Genomic DNA, 21626 nt, shown 5'->3' with positions numbered 1-21626 from the left:
CCTTCTGTGACCATATCAATTTTCATTGTTTAATGATAACCTCTATATTTAAGAGTAAATAAATCTCTATGTTTAACTCCAACCTTTACCTTGAGTTTCACTCTCAAATCATCATTTGTCTAATGGGATATTTCAAACTGGATGTCTAGAGATATCTCAAATGCAACATATCCAAAATAGAACTTATTAAAATAAACAAAAAAATAGAACTTACTTTTACCCCTCTTAATTAATCCATCTTTTCAGACTTCCCATTTCTGTCAAAACCATTATTATTCTTTTTTATGTCTTTTTTTAAAATTACAGCTGTTTATTTACAAAACATATGCATGGGTAATTTTTCAACATTGACCCTTGGAAAACTTTCTGTTCCAAATTTGTCCCTCCTTCCCCCTACTTCCTCCCCTAGATGGCAGGTAGTATAATACATGTTAAATATATTAAAATATGTGTTAAATCCAATATATGTATACATATTTATACAGTTATCTTGTTGTACAAGAAGAATCGGATCTAGAAAGAAAAAAAAAACTGAGAAGGAAAATAAAATACAAGCAAACATCAACAGAAAGCATGAAAATTCTATGCTGTGGTCCATACTCAGTTCCCACAGGGCTCTCTCTGGGTGTATATGACTTTCTTCATCACTGAGCAATTGGAACTAAAACCATCATTATTCTTATTTAGATGATACATTACCTTGGTGTTATCCCCATTTCCTCTTTCTCCCTCATTGTGTATATCTTATCAGGCTAATTCAGTTCTGCTAATTCAAAAGAAATGTGAGATGCACGAAATTAGAGAAGCTACCCCAAATGTTCATAGGCCTATTTGTGTCTGACCTGTGGCAGAGCATTCTGAGTTTGTATTGGTCTGATCAGCTATAGTAGGACATTTTCATAACTCAATTCTAACATAGTGATGTCATTTTGGTATTCTTTGAGAACAAAGGACAACAAACCAACCAACCAATCTCATAAGGCATGAAAATTTGCCCTTTCTATATTCACAACATTTCTTGCATTTGACTCCTTTTTTCTGCTTACACAACTACGACCTTAGCACCTCATCACATATTGTCTAGATTATATATATATATATATATAATAGCTATATATGTGTGTGTATATATATATAACTATTGTATACATAACTACGCTCCTTGCCTCAAATCTCTTCCCACTGCAGTCCATTCTCTACATTGCTGCCAGAATGATTTCCTTAAGTGCAGAGCTGACTGACTCAAATTCTAGTGTATCTCCATTTCAAATATAAATGCTTGTTTACTTTTTAAAGTCCTTTACAACTTTCCAGAATTGTACCTTATTTTCTCTTTTGTATTCTGACATACAGTCAAATTGGCCTTCTTTTTTGTTCCTAATAGACAGGTCATTCCCATCTAAAATGCATGCCCTCTTTGTCTTTACTTCATTGAAACTTTCTCTTCCTTCAAAAATGATTTCTTTTTTTTTTTTCCCCTGAGGCTGGGGTTAAGTGACTTGCCCAGTGTCACACAGCTAGGAAGTATTAAGTGTCTGAGACCCGATTTGAACTCCCGTCCTCCTGAATTCAAGGCTGGTGCTCTATCCACTGCACCACCTAGCTGCCCCCCAAAAATGATTTCAAGGATTATTTTCTCCATGAGGTCTTTTCTGATCTCCCTAAAAGATAATACCTTATTTGTTATGCTATCTTGTATTTAACTACTTTGTATTTATTTTCTTAATATTTATTCCATATATATATATATACACACACAGAATATGTTTATATTCTGTGTATATATGTGTGTGTGCATATGTGTATATACATATATATATGTGTGTATGTATATATTTGTATATACATGCGAAACTTATTGTCTCCCTTCTTAGAATGTAAGTTCCTTTTGAATAGTAAGTTTTCATTGTATTTGTATCCGCCAAACTTATCACAGTTCTTAGCATGCAATAAAATTGGATAATTCTTTGTTGATTAATTTATTGGCCAAAATATTAGGCATAAATTGATTTGACTTGCTAGTTCAATTGGCTTTCATGTTTTATGACAATCCATAATAGGTTACTCTTTAAAGGTGCATTGAATAATAATCTGAGGAACTCAAGTGAATTCACTCCATGCTCTTTGGATTGAAACAGTACATTCATGATCTAGTGCCTAAACTTCAAATTAATGAAAGATAGAGTTATTTTTACTTAATATTTTGGAAGGGAGTATATCCTTGAGGGACGGGGGAGCAGAATGTGGCAAGTCACGTTTGAGGGCAAGAAGACCATATCACTTAATTCTTTATTTCAGGACAAAACATTGACTCCTGAAAGTGAATGTCTGTGAATGTGAAGCTACTTCCCTTCCTAATGTTCTGAGAGCTTGTGTTCCTTGGAAAGACATGCTTCTTGTGTGTGCATATAGCTACAAAGGAGGGCATGGAGATAGAGACTGAGAATCTGCTCTATGGCCTGGGGGTTATGCTGCAAGAGTAATGGCAGATTCTTGTCTCCATTGCATTTTGGTTCTTGGGGTCAGGTGCCAGTAGCATAGGGATAGAATGATGGATTTAGAAGCAGGAGAAGGTTCAAATTCCACTTTTTGCAACTGAGATCTGAATGAGTCACATAATTTGAGTCTCACTTTCATCATCTATAGAATGGAAGGAATTTGGTCCTAGAAATATGAGTCCTGAGTCATCATGTGAATGAATGTTTAGTTTCTTAGGCTGAAAGGCCAGACCACTTGAAATTGTCTCTAGTTTTCTTTCCATTATCAGATTTTGTTCCCTGGATAAGTATATTGGGAAGCTAGTGTGGCTTACATTGTATTCTTCATTGTCACAAATGTCCATAACATTCTGGGTCTGGGACTAGCCCATTCTCTGGGTAGGACAGATAGGAAAACCCATATCCTCTGTGTAGAATACTCTTCTGTACTCTGATCTTGAAACTGAAATCTAGGAAATCCCACAGGGAGACAAATGTTCCATTCATATTTAATTGATATTCAGGAATGCTGGCATTCATAGTGCCTCCAATTGTTGTTCTTAATTATAAGCCCCTTCCTTGTCTGACTTTGGCAAAAATTCTCATCCTTACAGAACTGCCTCAGAGGTGTTGGCCAAGTTAAAGCTAAAGTCCAACACTGAACTAATTATTAATGAAGCTAAGAATGAATTTCAGACTTTCCGCATCTTGGGTATATCACTAGGCTGTGTAATGCAACAAAAATCCAATATAAACTAAAACTAGTTATTCTCTTAGATGAGTCATTGTATATTTCTGGGAATTATTAAACACACAAATATTATATTATATTTCTTCACATTAAAGAATCCTGCCCAAGTCACTTTAATTTTAATTACAGGTACATCACTGGCACATAAGTGGAATTTGAGGACTGGAATAGACTTTATAGATGAAGAAGTGGGGGTTCAGAGAGGTTGCTTTGCCTGAAGTATTTGCCTAAAGTAACCTAATTAACTAGTATGTAGGAGACTTATGGTTAGAGCACAGACCTTCTGGCTCCCTTTTTGGGGCTTTCATAGACTCATAAAATACCAAAATTGGAAGAAACTTCAGTCATTTCTCCAGGATCTTTTCTTGACCCTAAATTTTATTTGCCTCAGAAATTCATGGTAGTTGATACAGATCAATCACTCCTTTGCAATTTATAATGATCTTAGTTTCTTCTACAACATGAATGAATGAATAAAAAACTGCTTACTATGTGCAAAGCACTGGGCATGCAAAGAGAAAAGAAAGCCAGTCTATTCTCAAGGGGCTCACATTCTAATGGGGGGGGGAGAGATTATTAACATATATAAGTATTTCACCTGAAAGTCAGATGAAAAAGTCCCTTCTTCCTTAGGGTACAGCAGCAAATCAGATGGGAACACCTCTTTTTTTAATGTCATTTCTGTCGACATAATCCTCTCAGTTTCTGATATTGAACCATTTAACTGTGCCAAGGACTTTATTGTCAAAAACTTTTTTTCTGAGTTTTCAATAGATGTAACTATAGTGTCTACAGGAGCCAATCCCCAGGCTGCGTCTCCACCTTCTTCCCAAGGTGATGGCTACAGACACTCTCCTGAGAGCATTGCTCCCAGGTTCTTGGGTTCAAGAAGCTGGGTTACCTCTATAGAGGTATGAGAAGAGATAGTGGTCACAGTGATGGCTTGACTTGGATGACCCATGCTATTTTTCCTTTCTTCCTCTAGGTATTGTTGCTTTAGCTAGTCTGGCTTGCTTTTTTTGTAGATTGCATTTGGTTGGCAAGTGGTGAAGATCCCTGGGCTTGTGTTGATGGCTGAAGAGTTCTTTTTCCAGATAACGTCTAGGAAATCTGGGCCTGAAGTAGAATCAGTGGTCTGGAATGGGAGGGATGCTGCCATTCCTATGATTGTTTGTTGGTGACAGTTGACCAGAAGTTGCTACTTGTAGTGATGAGGATCCACCTTCTCCACGATGATTTCTCCCCTCAATGATAGTTGCAGGGGCTGACTTGAAGTAGGTCTCATGGTTTGGGGGCCATTGCTCTTTACAGGGCTCTCAGAATCAGAGCTTGAAGAAAGATGGTGTTCAAGATTGTGGTTGTGGTGGTTTATTATGTCTGGTAATGTTATCTTCTTCTTCTTCTTCTTCTTCTTCTTCTTCTTCTTCTTCTTCTTCTTCTTCTTCTTCTTCTTCTTCTTCTTCTTCTTCTTCTCTCTGTCTCACTATTTCTCCTCTTCTCTCTGTCTCTTTCTCCTGTTTCTTCCCTCCTTTTCTGTCTGTCTCTCAGTTTCCTGAAGCTTCAGCAGTCCAGCTTGCTTTCCCTGTAGGTAGTGGTTGGTTGGAATTGGGAACAATGGCTGGCCACTTCTCCAAAGCATTAATTAGCATTCTAGCTACATTCATTTGGGGAATAGCTAAACAAATGACCCCAAAGTGTTCACCTAGTCTCTACTTGGTCAGTGAATTCACTCCTGTCTGAGACAACGTATTCCATTTTTGCACAACTCCAGGTGTTAGGAAAGTCATGCTTACACTGAACTGGAATCTACCCTCTGATTGATCCTAGTTCTAGCATTTGGGCTCAAGCACAATAAACCTAATCTTTGTTTCTATATGACAATTAGTAGAAAATTTGAAGACAAAAGTCATAGTCTAAGTTTCTTCTGCTCTAGGCTATTCGTTCCCAATAACAGTGGTTGAGAGATAGATGGCAGAGTGGATTGAGTACTATGACTTGGAATCAAGATGACCTGAATATGAATCTTACCTCAATCATTTATTAGCTGTGTAACTCTGGACAAGTCACTTAATCTCTTTTAACCTTGGTTTCCTCTTCTGTAAAATAGGGATAAAAATAGAATTAACTCACTGGGTTGTTACAAGGGTCAAATGAGATCATGTATATAAAGCACTTAGCAAACCTTAAATTATTATATAAATGTTAGCTTTTGTTATTTATGTAGTGTTGACAACCTCATTTGTCATGGTTTTAAGATTTTTCAACTTAGGATATACTTAGCCTGCCCCTATTATTCTGGAAACATGGCAACTAGAATTAAAGGCAAAACTTCAGATTTTATTTGACTTGTTCCAAACCTCATTTTTAAAAAATCTCTAATATGATTTTGAGGTTCCAAGGTCCTATAATGGATTTGTTCATTCACTCCTAAGAGATCTCGTATTCTCTTCTGATTTCTTCTGACTTATTATCCTGCTTTCCATTCCCCCAGGACTAAAAAATTTGGCAGCTGGGCCTTAATTATTCTGTGCAACATTTTGCATTTTAACTGTGGAGTAATGGAGACCACGTTCCCCATTTTTGGCTCCTAGTTCATTAGTCACTCAAGTGATAGGGATTTCAGGGAAGAAAGGAGAGGAAAGCACCTCATGCAATATTGGTAGATGGGCAAGATATTTGGGACCTGTTAAGGCCTTTCAGTCTGTTCAAATCTCACAATATTGGAATTTATCATATCAGAATGAAATACTTTTAAAGAGGAATGAGGTTCTCTTGAACAAAGAGAGAAGTACTTCCTGAGCTTTATCCTCTGCTGGTACTGAATTATGAAAAAGCCCTGTGAGGCAATCCTTGAGAGTGATTCAATCTACTTTAATTTTTCGAGGAACTCTAATTTTTTTTTTTATATGGGCACATATAACATCAAGGATCACAAATCTCTAATTTAGGCTTTGAAAGCTACCAAAAAATTCATCATCCTATAGGCAACTTGGTGACAAAACTGAACTTAAGTGAGTCTGTGAATGAAAGACACAGTCTCTCTTCTTCTATACTCTTGAACCAGTGAAGTCTTGAGAGCATCTTCACTGCATTTTTTTTCCTATACTCCCCAGTTTTTCCATCTTGGTAAACCCTGCTGAAATCCATCTTTAGTCTGGACCATTTTTAGGATCCCAAGCCAGTTGTGAGCAGAGACAGGGTGTCAGAGAACTTGAGAGGAAGGAGGGGTGCAGTTAAAGCATGCCCAAATAGCATGCTCTATGGCTTTTTCTTACCATGTATCAATTTTATACAGATGAATCAGATTACAATGAATCATAAGGGTAATCTTGAGGATGAATTTAATCATAAGAAGAGTGATGGCAACCTGTACTGAGAAAGATGTAAATAGAATGAGGGGAGGGACAGTCTCATTTGTAGGAGGGATTTATGAGTTAATCTTATATAAAATTGCCTTAGGTCTCCGTTTCCTCAGTGAGTCACTACTAAACTAACAATAAATGGGAAGAAGGGCCCAAAGTGCAGGACCTGGAACAATTACCTCATTTCCCATAGCCCAGGGGAATAAGTCTTCAGTAAGAGTTTTATGTCTGATGTATGAAGGTTTTAAGAATTATGATTTATAATGATTCAGCTCTTTAAAGCAAGGAGCATCACAGTCTATGCATACCATTTATTTGAGGAGTAGAATAAGGTGTGACAGAGGCAGTGCAATGAATGCCACAATTAGGAATTCTTTCTGAAAAAACAACAAAAAAAGGCTAGAAAGAAAACACATAGATTTTTCAGATCTGAAAACCAATGTGTAGGGTCTGGGTAACAAAATTAACTTGAAATATAATCTTAAAAGATTCCCTGATACTTGGCAGGACATGATTCTTTACTAGAATGTAACAATGAAAATATATACTTTACTAAAAAGAAATATAGCTGCATTATATAATAAAAATGTATACAACTGTATGGAAATTCATAAGCCTGGGGGGTAGAAGCATGGCAAAGACTCTTTGGTTAAGGAAAAAGGAGAATATTATTTTTGGGTGGGAAAATCTGGCAGATCATATGGCTAGATGTAGAATCTGTATGGTTGTTGAGTGTATAAAAAATCTTTTCATAACAGAGATGGCAAAATTGGCATATAAAGATAATAGGAGATTTTATTCAGATATCTAATTATTCAAAAAGTAAATATTTAATAAATTAATAAAACCTATTAACTAGAAAATAATTAATAAACATTAGTGTCCCAACAAGACCAGAAAAGAGATTTGTATATGAAACTATGAATCTATAACATATAATTTGTTTTTAATATATATATATATATATATATATATATATATATATAATATAAAATATGTTCAATCTAATGTGATAATACTACTTTACTTATCAGTGTCCCTTTTTGATTTCCTTTTGTTTCTACTATGTATTTTAAAAGTGTTTGATCTTTTTCTTTCTTTTTTTTTCTCATTTTCAATATTGTATCATTTTCTTCCCCCAATTTCCCTTCCAAGTAAAACTTTACCCTTGTAAATTAGTCATTATATTCTGTTAGTTTTTCCTGATTTATTTGAATATGTGTGATTCATAAAAAAAAAAGTTGAAGAAAACAAAATAATTTTTTCTATTTATTTTTAAAGCAATGTTTGAGGCAAGAAAAATAAGGAAAGAATAGAATGATTGCTTAAAGAAGATGGGCTTCCAGTGGTATGCTGGTAAATGTCTGGGAAAAAAAGTATTATCACACACATATATAACTTTATTATGAACTTTACCGATATAAAGTATGTGTAATCCACAGTTTAGTAATGTTACAATAATAGTCAGTCATGTAATACTCTTTATACTAAATTCCATATAGACACCTGATTTTCTTTTTTTTGTCTCATTAGTATATAAATTTACTTTTGTCTTTAATAAATGGTAAAAGTATATACATGATATAATTTATTATTTTAAGTAAGCAACAAATCATGATGAATTATACAATATATAAATTATGTAATTTAAAAAAATAAATTTCTTTATTATTTATCATCAGCAAATGTTTGATTTATATACATACCCATCTTATTATTTTTTTAAAATTAATTTTATAATTATAATTTTTTTGACAGTACATATGCATGGGTAATATTTTTTAACAAGATTATCCCTTGTATTCACTTTTTCAAATTTTCCCCTCCCTCCCCTAGATATCAGGCAATCCCATACATATTAAATGTATTTACAGTATATCCTTAATACAATATATGTGTGTAAAACCAAATTTCTTGTTGCCCGGTAAGAATTGCATTCCGAAGGTAAAAATAACCTGTGTAGAAATACAATGGTGCAAACATTTTACACTCAATCCCCAGTGTTCCTTCTCTGGGTGTAGCTGTTTCTGTCCATCACTGATCAACTGTAACTGAATTGGATCTTCTTTATGTTAAAGATATCCACTTCAATCAGAATATAGACATCTGATTTTCACAGAATATATTGTTTGTTGCTGAACTTTTGTAAGCCAATATACAGTAGCAATTAAACTATGATTTAATAAATTGAGTTGTATCAAAATCTGTTTTTTTCTCAATAAATTTATTATCATAAAAATGGCTCTGTAATCTAAGATTAAAATATTTTTCACCCTTATACAAATTATATTCACTAAACCTTTTTCAGGTTTAGCACTGCTGATTACAATAATGCTAATTATCTTTTGAACTTTTTGTATATTTGCAGGCATTAGAACATGGTTTGATTTTAAGTAATTATCTACAAAATCCCCAACAATGTTCAAATCAATTTCATGTTTTAAAATTTCACTTAAATGATACATTTTTTTAATCAGTTATTTATGGTGGTTAGTCCTTTGTAAAGCCAACTAAATGGTTCTAACAATCAAAATAATCTAAGATGCTTTCATTGTTGTTTCTGTCTAAAGATGTCAGTTCACATATTGCATTATATTTTTTGTAGAAACACATTAAATTTATTATTTTTATTAAATAGAATGCCTGAAATTTACTTGCTTTAACCAAATCAGCCCCTTGCAGATGCTTTCCAGTATCAGTCTATAAAATTTTCCAAAGCTCTTACGTTTATTTGATGAATCTTTATCATTTCTTGGTCTTGACTATAATGAAGTTGAAAGTAACAAAAATTCTTTAAGAATGTCAATCATTTTGCACATACATGTATAACCTGTATTAGATTGCTTACTATCTTAGGGAGGGGGGAAGGAAGAGAGGAAGGGAGAAAAATTTAAAACTCAAAATTTTATTTAAAAAAATGAATGTTGAAAACTATCTTTACCTGTAATTGGAAAAAATACTATTTACATTTAAAAAGAATGTCAATCACTAGAAAAAAATCTTAAAAGAAATTATTATTATGTTATCTAAACCAGAATAAGACCAGAACACAGTAAGACAAACTAAAATAAGAAGAGGAATGAGAAAATGCATTATTCATCTTGTATATGTATAGTAGCAGCTGGCTAAATTACTTCCATCTTGGTCTTAGTACTTGATCAATTTTTAATAATTTAAATGACAAGTTCTTTAAAAATATATGTAATACTGACTACCCTGGAATATAGTACCTGAAGGCCATCTCTACTGTTCCCCCTAGTGTTCTCTGGTACCCTTAAAGGGATATGGGAAAATCTAGATTCTATGCCAGTGGCTTCAAACTACACTGATGATGTATGTGTGGGAGTCCTTTGTACCCTAGTTCTATTTAGTCTTTAACAGATTAGTTTTTACATAGAAATATTTACTTCAGAAGGTATAATCACAAATATATAAAACTTACTCCACTACAATCTTTCTCCCACCTTGACCACTTTGGTTTCTGAGAAGAGAAAAAGGATTAAGTTTGTAGTTTAGTTTGGTACCATTCTAATCTCAAGTCCAGAATCTTCCATGGGTTCTCTACCAAGCTCCATCTTAAGGCTTCCAGGCCTGGTTTGTTGGATTCAAGATCTCCCTGTATCTAACATTAAATTGAGGATAGACCACATAGAATAGAAACTGTCTAAAGTTTCAATACAACTGTCTAAAAAAACAGAATGATGGGTAAAGCTTTTTTACAACATTCAATGTAATGCAGTGGGCTTCCTCTTATGAATTAATGAGTTCACTGTCATTGAATGTTGTTCAAAATAGGTGAGAATAATTCATTATCATTGAATATAATTACTGGCAGGTGATATGTCTTCAGCTGTCAATGTTTCATAGAAGAGATTTATGTATGGTATGTTATTGGACAAGATGAGCTCTGGGGGGAGTCTCTTCTAGGGAAGGCAAGATGGACTTCTGTCTGGGTGTCTTTCTTAGGGGTTGTAACAGTTCAAGGAGTTTTCCCTCATGCAGGACTTTACCATGCCATAAAATGCTCACTGCAAAAGAGTGAAAACTTTCCTCATGCTGTAGGTGACTGGTGGCAGGGTGGACAGGTACTTCTTGTAGACAGTGTGACAATTTTTTTTCTTTTTGCTTATTCTACTTTCCTTATTCAAAATTGTTCCTTCTACCATGTCCTATTGCTTTCTTCTCTACTTTTTTTTGCTTCCTGATTTTATTGATGTTTTTTTTCTTTTTCCTTATGTTGCTTTTATGTTTATGTTGCCCTTGTTTAAATTTGTTTGACTTTTTGGAATATGTTACATTGTGCACAACTTTGGATATGTGTATGTTCACATACCTATCTATATATACATACACACAATACACACACACACACACACACACACACACACACACACACATATATATATATATATATATATATATATATGTTCCATATGTTAACTTATTTCCCATAAAGTCTTAGGTCAGTCCTGAATCAAAATGGGAACAACTGGAGTAAAAAGCTTAGGCTAAAATGATAAGAGATCAGGGTATTAAAGGGGATGGTTCAAGGGGAAACATCTTAAAGGTTCCCTTTCAAGAGATGTCTAGGGGAAGGAATGATGGCTGGAGGATAAAAACTACACTGACCATACCCCTGATCAATGAAGAAAGTAGCTGCAACACACCAAGGTATCATCTCTGAGATTCAGATAGAATCCTCCCAGAGTTCCCTCCTGGTATTGGGTTGACAGCCTAGCTGCCAAAGTCAATGTGGACTTGCTAATGTCTGGGTCATCATTATTTATTTATTTATTATTTAATTTTATAACTATAACATTTTCTGACAGTACATATGCATAGGTAATTTTTTACAACATTATCCCTTGTACTCCCTTCTGTTCCGAGTTTTTCCCCTCCTTCCCTTCACCTCCTCACTAGATGGCAGGCATTCCCATACATATTAAACATGCTATAGTATATCCTAGGTACAATATATATGTGCAGAACCGAATTTTGTTGTTGTTGTTGCAAAGGAAGAATTGGATTCGGAAGGTAAAAATAGTCTGGGAAGAGAAACAAAAAATGCTAACAGTTTACACTCATTTCCAGTGTTCCTTTTCTGGATGTAGCTGATTCTGTCTATCACTGATCAATTGGAATTGGATTAGCTGTTCTCTATGTTGAAGATTTCCACTTCCATCAGAATACATCCTCATACAGTATCATTGTTGAAGTGTATAATGATCCCCTAGTTCTGCTCGTTTCACTCAGCATCAGTTGATTTAAGTCTCTCCAAGCCTCTCTGTATTCATCCTGTTGGTCATTTCTTACAGAACAATAATATTCCATAACCTTCATATACCACAATTTACCCAACCATTCTCCAATTGATGGACATCCATTCATTTTCCAGTTTCTAGCCACTATGAAAAGTCATTATTATTTAAAAGAGACAAGTAACTGGACAGAATGCTGCTGCTGAGTTAACTTTACATATATATTTTGATTTGAAGTGTCATCAGAAAAAGTTAGACTTGTACTGTTTGGTCCCAGAAGAATTATGAACACCAAACAGAATTTTCTGAAATGTAGAATTTATATTTACTGTTAAAAAATGCGCTACCAATTAGAGGCCATCCAAAAGAATATAGGACTGTCTCAAGAGGGTAGAGGATTTTCTCTAACTTGAGGTCTTCTATTGAAATCTGAACAACTATTTTTGGGGATTTTTAGAAAGGACATCCCATCTCTATAATATATAAATTTTTTGGTTGGAATAGATTATCTCTGGAATTCCTTATAGCTATGATGTTGTAAGGATGAGTTAAAGTGCTCTAGCTATCACTGCTAAGTAATCTACTATGACCTTGACAACTCTGGCTCCTAAAAATTTGGGTTCTGACCCCTAAATTATCCCTATCCCTTTCTTGCCTCTTTAAGGTATGTTGTAGGAATATATATGAACTGTTTATTTTAGTTTTTAGTCTTTAGGGGTTATTCCATAGCTAATTATCTTAAATCAATGGATATAAATGAAAAACAAAAAACAAAACAAAACAAACAAACAACAAAAAAAACTCAGAACACGATAGCTTAGAGTCATTTGAAAGCATCATTAAAAAGCCAGTATAAGAGTGAATGTTATTTTACTCTACCAACCAAACATACCATTTGAATAAGATAATGATTGCACCACTCTGGCAGTAAACAAATCTGGGCCCTATCAGGTCTGGGCTGGCAGGGAGTTCTAAAGAGGAACCTTCCAAAGGAATCACCCTGATCTGCTTCCTGCCCTTGAAAAGGTAAATCTTTAGAGACATGTATAAATCTGCACTGTAGGTCTTGCCATCATTTTTTTTTTTTTTTTTTTTTTAAGCCTGAGACATGTTATGGCAGGCTGGTGCACACAAATTTCATCCTTATGAAGTGCAAATTCAGTGGCTCATGCCTGGGGAGAAATAAATTCCTAAAACTTGGAAAGGGCAAGAAAATGCTCTTCCTTCAGTCCTCAGAGAGTGAGCTCATCCTGTTCAGCTGAGATTTCTGTAAAAGAAAGGACATGTCCTGCTTCAAGTCTCAATGCATGTGTGATAAAAACACATTTGTACATTGAAAATGAAATCCAACAGTCCTCTTGTGAGGGCTTGTTGAGGCAGTTCAGACTAGAAGGATAAAAACACATAAAGATTATTTTGAAATGCACAGAGCTGAAAACTTGTCTCAGTTGGATTTATATGCAGATATCTTTCCTCTCATTTTGTGAGGAAGCTATGAGATCTCCAAAATGGGGATCTTAGGGAATGAGAGATTTGGAATGAACAGATTTGACTGATATGAGAGGCAGAAAGGCCTGGGGAAAAAAAGGAGGAAGAAAATTGATTAATTTATAGTAAAAATGAAGAATCATGGAATTTTTAGACTGTAAAGGGAATTTAAGGATCCTTCAATTGAATTCTTTTCACTGAAATTCTATAATTCAACTTTTATACTCAAACAAACTATCTAACCCCTATAATCGAACAAACTATTGAAAAGTAGTATTAGCTTCTTCAAGCACAGATTGAATAACCACCTATCTGGAATATTATAGGAGGAATTCCTGTTTAAGCATGGATTGGAATGGATAGTCTCTGAGGTCCCATCTGCAAAAATAAACTGGGGAATCTCTGGACAAAGAAAGCAACCTTTATTATGAGAAATAAAGATGGGGTCTATAGTCCATCCAGTACAATCCGAGATATGGAGATAATAAAATTTAGTTATTTATTGGTCTCTTGATTCACATATGGTAAAGTCCTTTAGAAACTAATTCATGCAAGATTGCATTTTGCACATCATTGTGCCCTAACTTTATGATGTTCTAACTTTATATTTTTCATGATTAGTCCTTTGATGTCTCAATCAGCCCTTTACAGGATTTTCTTATTTCATCATTTTAATATAAAGATTAATATATAGGTATGATTGTTATAGTCACATGCTTAAGATACATCTTTTATAATGATTTAGTATATGTCTAAGCTGAACTATCAGAAATTTCACTGGGACTACATCATAGTTTGGTTACACATGGTTTTTTTTTTTTGTTGTTGTTGTTTTTTAACCTGGAACTATGCTCTTAGTATAAATCACACAGTTATTTTTTATCCTACTCATTATAGCTGATAAAAGATCATTGGGAAATGAGGAGCAAAGCACTCAAGGCATTGATTTTTGTTATTTTTCCTTTCACTTCCAATTCTGGAATTTGGTGGCTCTGTGAAACTGCAGCCCAAAGAAAGCCTCCCCTTTTGTCTTTGTCACACTTAGAAGCACAGAATCTTTAAGTAGAAAGGCCTTCAAAGGTCATTTTTTAAAAAATTCCTAGAAATTCCTACTACCATATCCCTATAGATTATCATCTGGGTATGGCTTGATTACTTCCACTATTGGAAGGGTTTACGCCCCAAATCTAAGTGCCCATTTTAGAAAAGACACAAATAAACAGGAGGGAAACTAAAGATGATGAGCCTTTAATTTATGTCATATAAGAATTAATTAAAGGAATTGGAGATGTTTAACCTGGGAAAGAAAAAATTTAGGCTCAAGATGAGAGGTATCTTCAAATATTTGAGGGGAGGGACAGACTCCCTCTTGGTCACTGAGGACAGAACAATGGGTCAAAGTTTATTAAAAGGCAACTTCGAGCTAGATGTGAAGAAAAACTTACATATAGAATTGTCCAAAAAACGGAATAGGCTGCCTTGGGAAGTAGTGGGTGTCCTTTAAATGGAGTCCCTTAAGAAGAGACTGAAGCATCAGTTATGGTATAGAGGGAGTTTTTATTGGATTAGATATTCTTTTAGGGGCCTTCCAATTGTAGAGGGTAGAGGTATATTATGTAGAATTTTGCTTCTGGAAGACTTGCAATGGAAAATGGTCTGTTTACTATCGGTAGACACAAAGGGACTATTATTGCTTATAGAAGTAATCTACTTACATGAAAAATAAGGTGTAGTGAATGGGGCATTGGCAGTGAGAAAAGCAAGGTTCAAATCCCATCATGACTCCTGTGTGACAATGGGCAAAGTCACCTAAACTTTCAGTACTCAGGCAACCCCAAGGTCATGTTTTAAGAGTTGTCCATCTACATTGGTATAAGGTGTTTCCATGTCATAAATTTCTTATTTCATTGAAATCACAGTTCTATTTGCCCTCCCCCATTCCACTCCTTTCCAAAAGAAAATGGTCAATTTAAAATAACTGGTAATTTTTTCCAGTTGGAAGTTCAATGTTTTTGCGGCTCTCTTTTTAAATTAAATGGTGATAAAGGCTCTAGGATCCAGGTGTTTTCACAGTTTGCCTCAATTTGATATCACACTTTTGTGGTCTAAAGCAAAATGCTTTTATCATCCATCTAGAGAACTGCATAGGTGTGAATTTCAGTCTCATAGTCCCCATAACTGTTATTAATATTTTAAAAAAGGCTTTAAGGAAATATTTCTTTTTTCTTTTAAAGCATTTTATTGATTCACTTTTTTTTCCCTTTAGTGACTACTCTTACCCTAGAAACTTCTTGTATAACAAAGACAGTTAAGCAAGATAAATCATGTCTAAAGATTGAAAATTTCTGAAATGTATCTGTTATATAAAAATGTATATCTGAAAATGTACATCTTATTCTGCATCTGCAGTCTGTCACTTCTCTACCAAAGAGGAGCCATTAGGCCCATTGAGTCACAGTTGTGAACTGCATTGATGACAAGGTTTTTTTCTATTATTTTCCTTTACCTTATTGTGATCATTGCCTCAGTTACACTTCTGGCTCTCTTTCCATCATGTAAATGGAAGTACATTTTCAGGACTTTATAGGAATAGCTATTTCCTAAGTCTTTCAAGACTGCAAATTAAACCATCACTTTGCAATATATTATACAAAAATTTACCTATACTCTTAATAATGCAACTAGAAAGGAGTATAGGTAAGGAGGGAAGGAAACAGGACTGTCAATTAAATATATATGCATATAAATTTGTGTTGTCTCTAATACAGAATTTTACAGAAGTTTTCCATAGTACAATAATTTCTATTAAAACCATAAGCAAGGGGCAGCAAGATAGCACAGTGGATAGAGCACCAGCCCTGAAGTAAGAAGGACCTGAGTTCAAATCTGACCTCAGACACAACACTTCCTAGCTGTGTGACCTTGGGCAAGTCACTTAACCCCAATTGTCTCACCAAACAACAAATTTAAAAAATCTATAAGTCAATATTTTAAAGATGAAGGAATAAGGAAAACATTCTCATTTTTAAAAAAGTGTTGAATAGGAATGTCCTCTCTTGCCACTCCTAGTAGGTCTACTTTTTGGAAACAATAGCTGGTATTTAGACCAGCTTCAAAATTTTGCAAAGTGCTTTATAAAAATTATCTCAATTTATCCTTACAATCCTTGGAAATAGGTGCTATTATTACCTATGGCAGAGGTATTGAACTAACAGTAGTTTGAACTAGAGTAACTAAAGCAACAGCAAACTAAACTAGAGTAAAATACAATTGGTAAATGTTTAACAAAATAAATTAAAATATAACACAACATAAAGTTAATTTGTGATTTTCTTTTTTTTAATTATAGTTTTTTATTTACAAGATATATGCATGGGTAATTTTATAGCACTGACAATTGCCAAGGCTTTTGTTCCAATTTTTCCCTTCCTACCCCCCATCCCCCCCAGATGGCAGGTTGACCAATACATGTTACATATGTTAAGGTATAAGTTAAATACAACATATGTATACATGTCCAAACAATTATTTTGCTGCACAAAAAGAATTGGCTTTTGAAATAGTGTACCATTAACCTGCGAAGGAAATCAAAAATGCAGGTGGACAAAAATAGAGGGATTGGGAATTCTATGTAGTGGTTCATAGTCATCTCCCAGAGTTCTTTCACTGGGCATAACTGGTTCAGTTCATTACTGCTCCATTGGAATTGATTTGGTTCATCTCATTGTTGAAGAGGGCCATGTCCATCAGAATTGATCATCATATAGTACTGTTGAAGTATATAATGATCTCCTGGTCCTGCCCATTTCACTCAGCATCAGTTCATGTAAGTCTCTGCAGGCCTTTCTGAAATCATCCTGTCGGTCATTTCTTACAGAACAATAATATTCCATAATAATCATATACCACAATTTATTCAGCCATTCTCCAAATGATGGGCATCCACGTAGTTCCAGTTTCTGGTCACTACAAAAAGGCTGCCACAAACATTCTTGCACATACAGGTCCCTTTCCTTTGTGATTTTCTTTTTAAAATTTATTTTATTTGTTAAATATTTCCCCCAGTTATATTCAAAATATATTTTTACATGTATTAAAATTTTTTTTTGAATTCTAGGTTCTCTCCCTTGTATTCACTCACAATTAAGAAACTACATGTGAAGATATGCAAAACATTTCCATAAATGTCAATTTGTAAAAGAAAACATAGATCTCTTACCCTAATGAAAATAAAAACCCTCAAGAAAATTAAGTTTAAACAAAGAGAGAGACAGAGAAAGAGAGAATGCTCCAATCTATATTCAGAAACCATCAGTTCCTTCTCTAGATATGGATATGGTATTTCATCATAAGCCCTTCATAGTAGTTGTGAATGTTTGTATTACTGAGAATAGCAAAATCATTTATACCTGATCATGGCAGAACATTGATATTACTTTGTATAGAGTACATTTCACTTGGCTTAAGTTCATGGAGGACTTTCCAGGTTGTTGTTGTGGTTGTTGTTGTTGTTGTTGTTGTTTTTCTGAGAGCATCCTGCTCATCTTTCTCATAGAACAATAATATCCCATCACAAACACATACCACAGTTTATTGAACCATTCCTCAAACATGGCATCCCCTCAATTTTTAGTATTTTTTGCCCCAAGAAGAGAGCTGCTGTGAATATTTTTTGTATATATGTCACTCCCTCCCCCAATCTCTTTTGGTATTCATATCAAATAGTGGTGTTGTTAGGTCAAAGGATATTGTGAATTTATAACCCTTTGGGCACAGATCATATCTTTTGATCATTTATCAATTGGGGCATGGCTCTTATTTTTTTTTAAATAAATTTGACTCAGTTCCCTCTATGTTTGAGAAATGAAGGCTTATCAGAGAAACTTGCTTCTAAATTCTAAATGTCTCTGTTCCACTGAAGCTATAAAATCTACTTTGCTGGCCAGGGCTGGGGCTGAGTCTGGGGCTGTGCTGGTGCTGCTTGCACCAGGACCGCACTCTGCATGGACCATTCCTGCTGACTTTCTAAGTTGCCTTTAGCTGGACGATATTGCACTCAGTCTTTTTGGGTGTTCTGATGCTCTAAAATTTGTTTAGAGTCATTATTTAAGACAATTTGGAGCAGTAAGAGGGAAAGGTTGGGCAAATTCCAGCCTTTACTCTGCCATTTCATGATTTTCTAAGTCAATAGGTATAGGCAGGAATCCATTTCTTTTAACACAATCCACCTACAGTTTTCCTCTGGGGACACAGAGGGTAAGTGACATGATACAGCTAAGGTGGGATGATGAATTTCTAACTGCAGATCCAGCTCTATCAACTGCACCACCTACTAGCCCATCTTATGTTATGAGTGAAAGAAAAAAGGATTAAACCTTTATAATAAAGAACTAACACATCTCTCTTTGCGTATGTATGAATTTATGAATAGAAAATCTAAGCTAATTAATGAAAATTTAATGGAAGTAGTAAATGACCTGGGTTTAAATTTCTCTTCTGATACTTAGACCATGAGATCTTTGATAAGTCTCTAGGTCACTCTCCTAAGAGAGTTAGGAATTTCTTCATCCAGGAGTTCCCTGTACCAATGAAATCATCAATCTAGCTCCTATCCCTACTTTTATTGTGATAAGATAATGTATAAAATCTCTTTTAACTTAATGTTCTTTGATCTGATGGGTTAAATCACTGCCTAAATAATTAACATATTAGAACCTGAAGGGAACATAGAAATCCAGTATACTTCGCTCCTTTTTCGTTTGATCAGTGATTGAAACAACCTAACAGATCAATCATTTCTCTTTGCAGAATTGTGGGGAAAAAAGTCAACTGATGTAGTTATCCTCAATATGAATGCTACTTGGAGAGCTATAGCTGCAGAATTATTAAAGCTAGAATAATGCAGCATTATAACTGCAGAATTCTTGAGGCCATTACACTGAAGCATTTTTTTTTCTCTTTTGGATGGCCTTCAATCCTTAGCAGAGAAGTTTTAAAAACAATTATCTATTGTTCCTCTACTCCACCCTTACCTCCAGTTTACATTGGGAAGTAATTGCTAGAAACTAAGTCCAATATGAATTTATTGGTAAAAGTATAAAAGAGAAACTATAATTTCTAATCTCTAGTACAGTCTCTTGTTTTGAATGATTGTTTCCTGTGTCATATAAGCAAGGTAAAGGGTGTGTGAGAAATGGCCTTTGCTACCTATGTAGTCTTGGCTACTAGACTAAACAGGCAAGGCCCAGGGCAATTTAGATTGATTCATATTTACTCAGAGAAAACATTTAAAAGTAAGGACTTGGTCAAATTAAGGGGCTGGCTGCTTCACCCAATTTATGAATTAAGGGAGCGTAAAATATAGTTAACTATTAGATAAAATATAGATAAATATAAGATATTTATCTATGGGGTAAATATAGGAAAATTCTTGAATATTTTTCAAAGTTTTCTTGATTATTTATTTTCAGGGAGGCATAAGACAAAAAGGTCATACAAAGATTTTGAGTTTTCTAATTCACTGATCGCTAAAGCAGGATGCATGGATCCCAGAAGGTGGAATTAATCAATCTGAATTAATCATCTGGGACAGCTAGATGGTCAAATGGATTGAGCACTGGCTTTGAATCAGGAAGATACCTTTAAATTTAAATCTGGCTTCCGATACTTATTGATGGTTAGACTCTGGGCAAATCACTTAACTGTCTCAGTTCCTCATCTGTAAACTAAGTTGGAGAGGGAAATGACAATTCACTCTAGGAACATTGACCAAAAAAAAACAAAACAAAAAAAAACATCAAACATTGGGGTCATGGAGCGTTGGACAGGACTGAAATAACTCAACAGCAAATATGTCTGACACAGTGCTAAGTGATGAAGATACAAAAGTGGTAAAGGACAGTCCCTTTTCTCAAGGCTTGCATAATCTAATGGGGAAATATAGCAGATATATAGAAGCAAGCAATATTCAGCATAAATATGTAGGAAATAATTAAAAGAGGAAAGTTATTAAAATTAGGAGTTTCCTGTAGAGAATGGATTTTTAGCTGAGACTTCTGGTAAGTTAGATTGAAGTATAGCTTCTAGGCCAGACAGCAGTAGGGAGGTCCCCCTAACCTTGGGGTGCTTCTATTCTAACAATCTGTCAGTCAGTGATCCCAAAGTTCACCTCCCTTAGAGTGCTATTGTTCTAACAATCTGTCAATGATTCTAAAATCTGCTGGTCAGTGAAAACCAAATTTCTGAAACCATTCCTCAATTCTACCTCTAGACCATAAAATTAGCATATCAATGACATAAAGAACAGGATAAATTTGTCTCCTTGCTCCTGACTCTCCACTAAATTCTTTTGGAATTTAGCCCACTTCACTTGGCTTACAATTACAATAAACTTTGCCTCTTGAGAATTGGATATGGGTTCAAACCTGCAAATTCTTTTCAGACATCTCTTCATACTGGCCTGTGACCCCCAACCTCTTGGGGTCCCTTCTGAACCTCAACAAGATGAAGTTAATAACTGAAGATGAGGAAGAAGAACATTAAAGAGGTAGTCAATGAGGATTCATCGCGAAAGACCAATCAATTAGAAAATAGGTCACATTCTCCCATTGTGATAGTCAATTATGAGGTACATCTCAAACAGAAACCTGCTATTGGGAGGTGATTCAGTGGGTAGGTTATGTATATACTGGCTGTGGGGATGGGGGACTTATGACCATCCCAAATAGCTAGCTGATGGTGGAGGCTGGTAATGAAAGATCAACCTGCTCTACCTCTGCTGCCACTAGTTTTGCTCTACCATTTTTGCTTTCACAACCATAATGAAGGTCCCTGTGTTTCCCTGTCATTCAATCAGGTTCAGTTATTTAGTTTGCAGCAGAGTAGTCAGACAATATATGCTCCCATAATAGAGGAAAAACAATCTTGTTATCCTGGAATATGCAGTTTGACTAAAATATTCCTTATTCAACTGCAAATTAAATAATAAAATTTGACAGAATGGCTTCCCCTTCCGCAACACACTGAATAACAAAACCTGGTTCAAATACCTCTATTCTTCCTAGGCAGAATCTACAAAACCCTACTGCTTGCAGTATTTTTCACAAAGGGAGCAAAAATCCCTTTATGAAAGGCAGTTAAGACTTTGCTTTATTTCAGTACATTGTATAAGGGATCTTCCTGAAAGTTTTTCCAAATTATTTTGAAAGTCTGCCTTTGGATATCTAGTGTCAGATCCCCACAAGACCCAATGCTGCCTCAGCTTCAACATAAGTGAATGGGAGTTGTACAT

The sequence above is a fragment of the Sminthopsis crassicaudata genome, chromosome 1 (genome assembly GCF_048593235.1).
Source record: "Sminthopsis crassicaudata isolate SCR6 chromosome 1, ASM4859323v1, whole genome shotgun sequence".
Classification (NCBI taxonomy): Eukaryota; Metazoa; Chordata; class Mammalia; order Dasyuromorphia; family Dasyuridae; genus Sminthopsis; species Sminthopsis crassicaudata.
Note: the sequence above shows the minus strand (reverse complement) of the source record.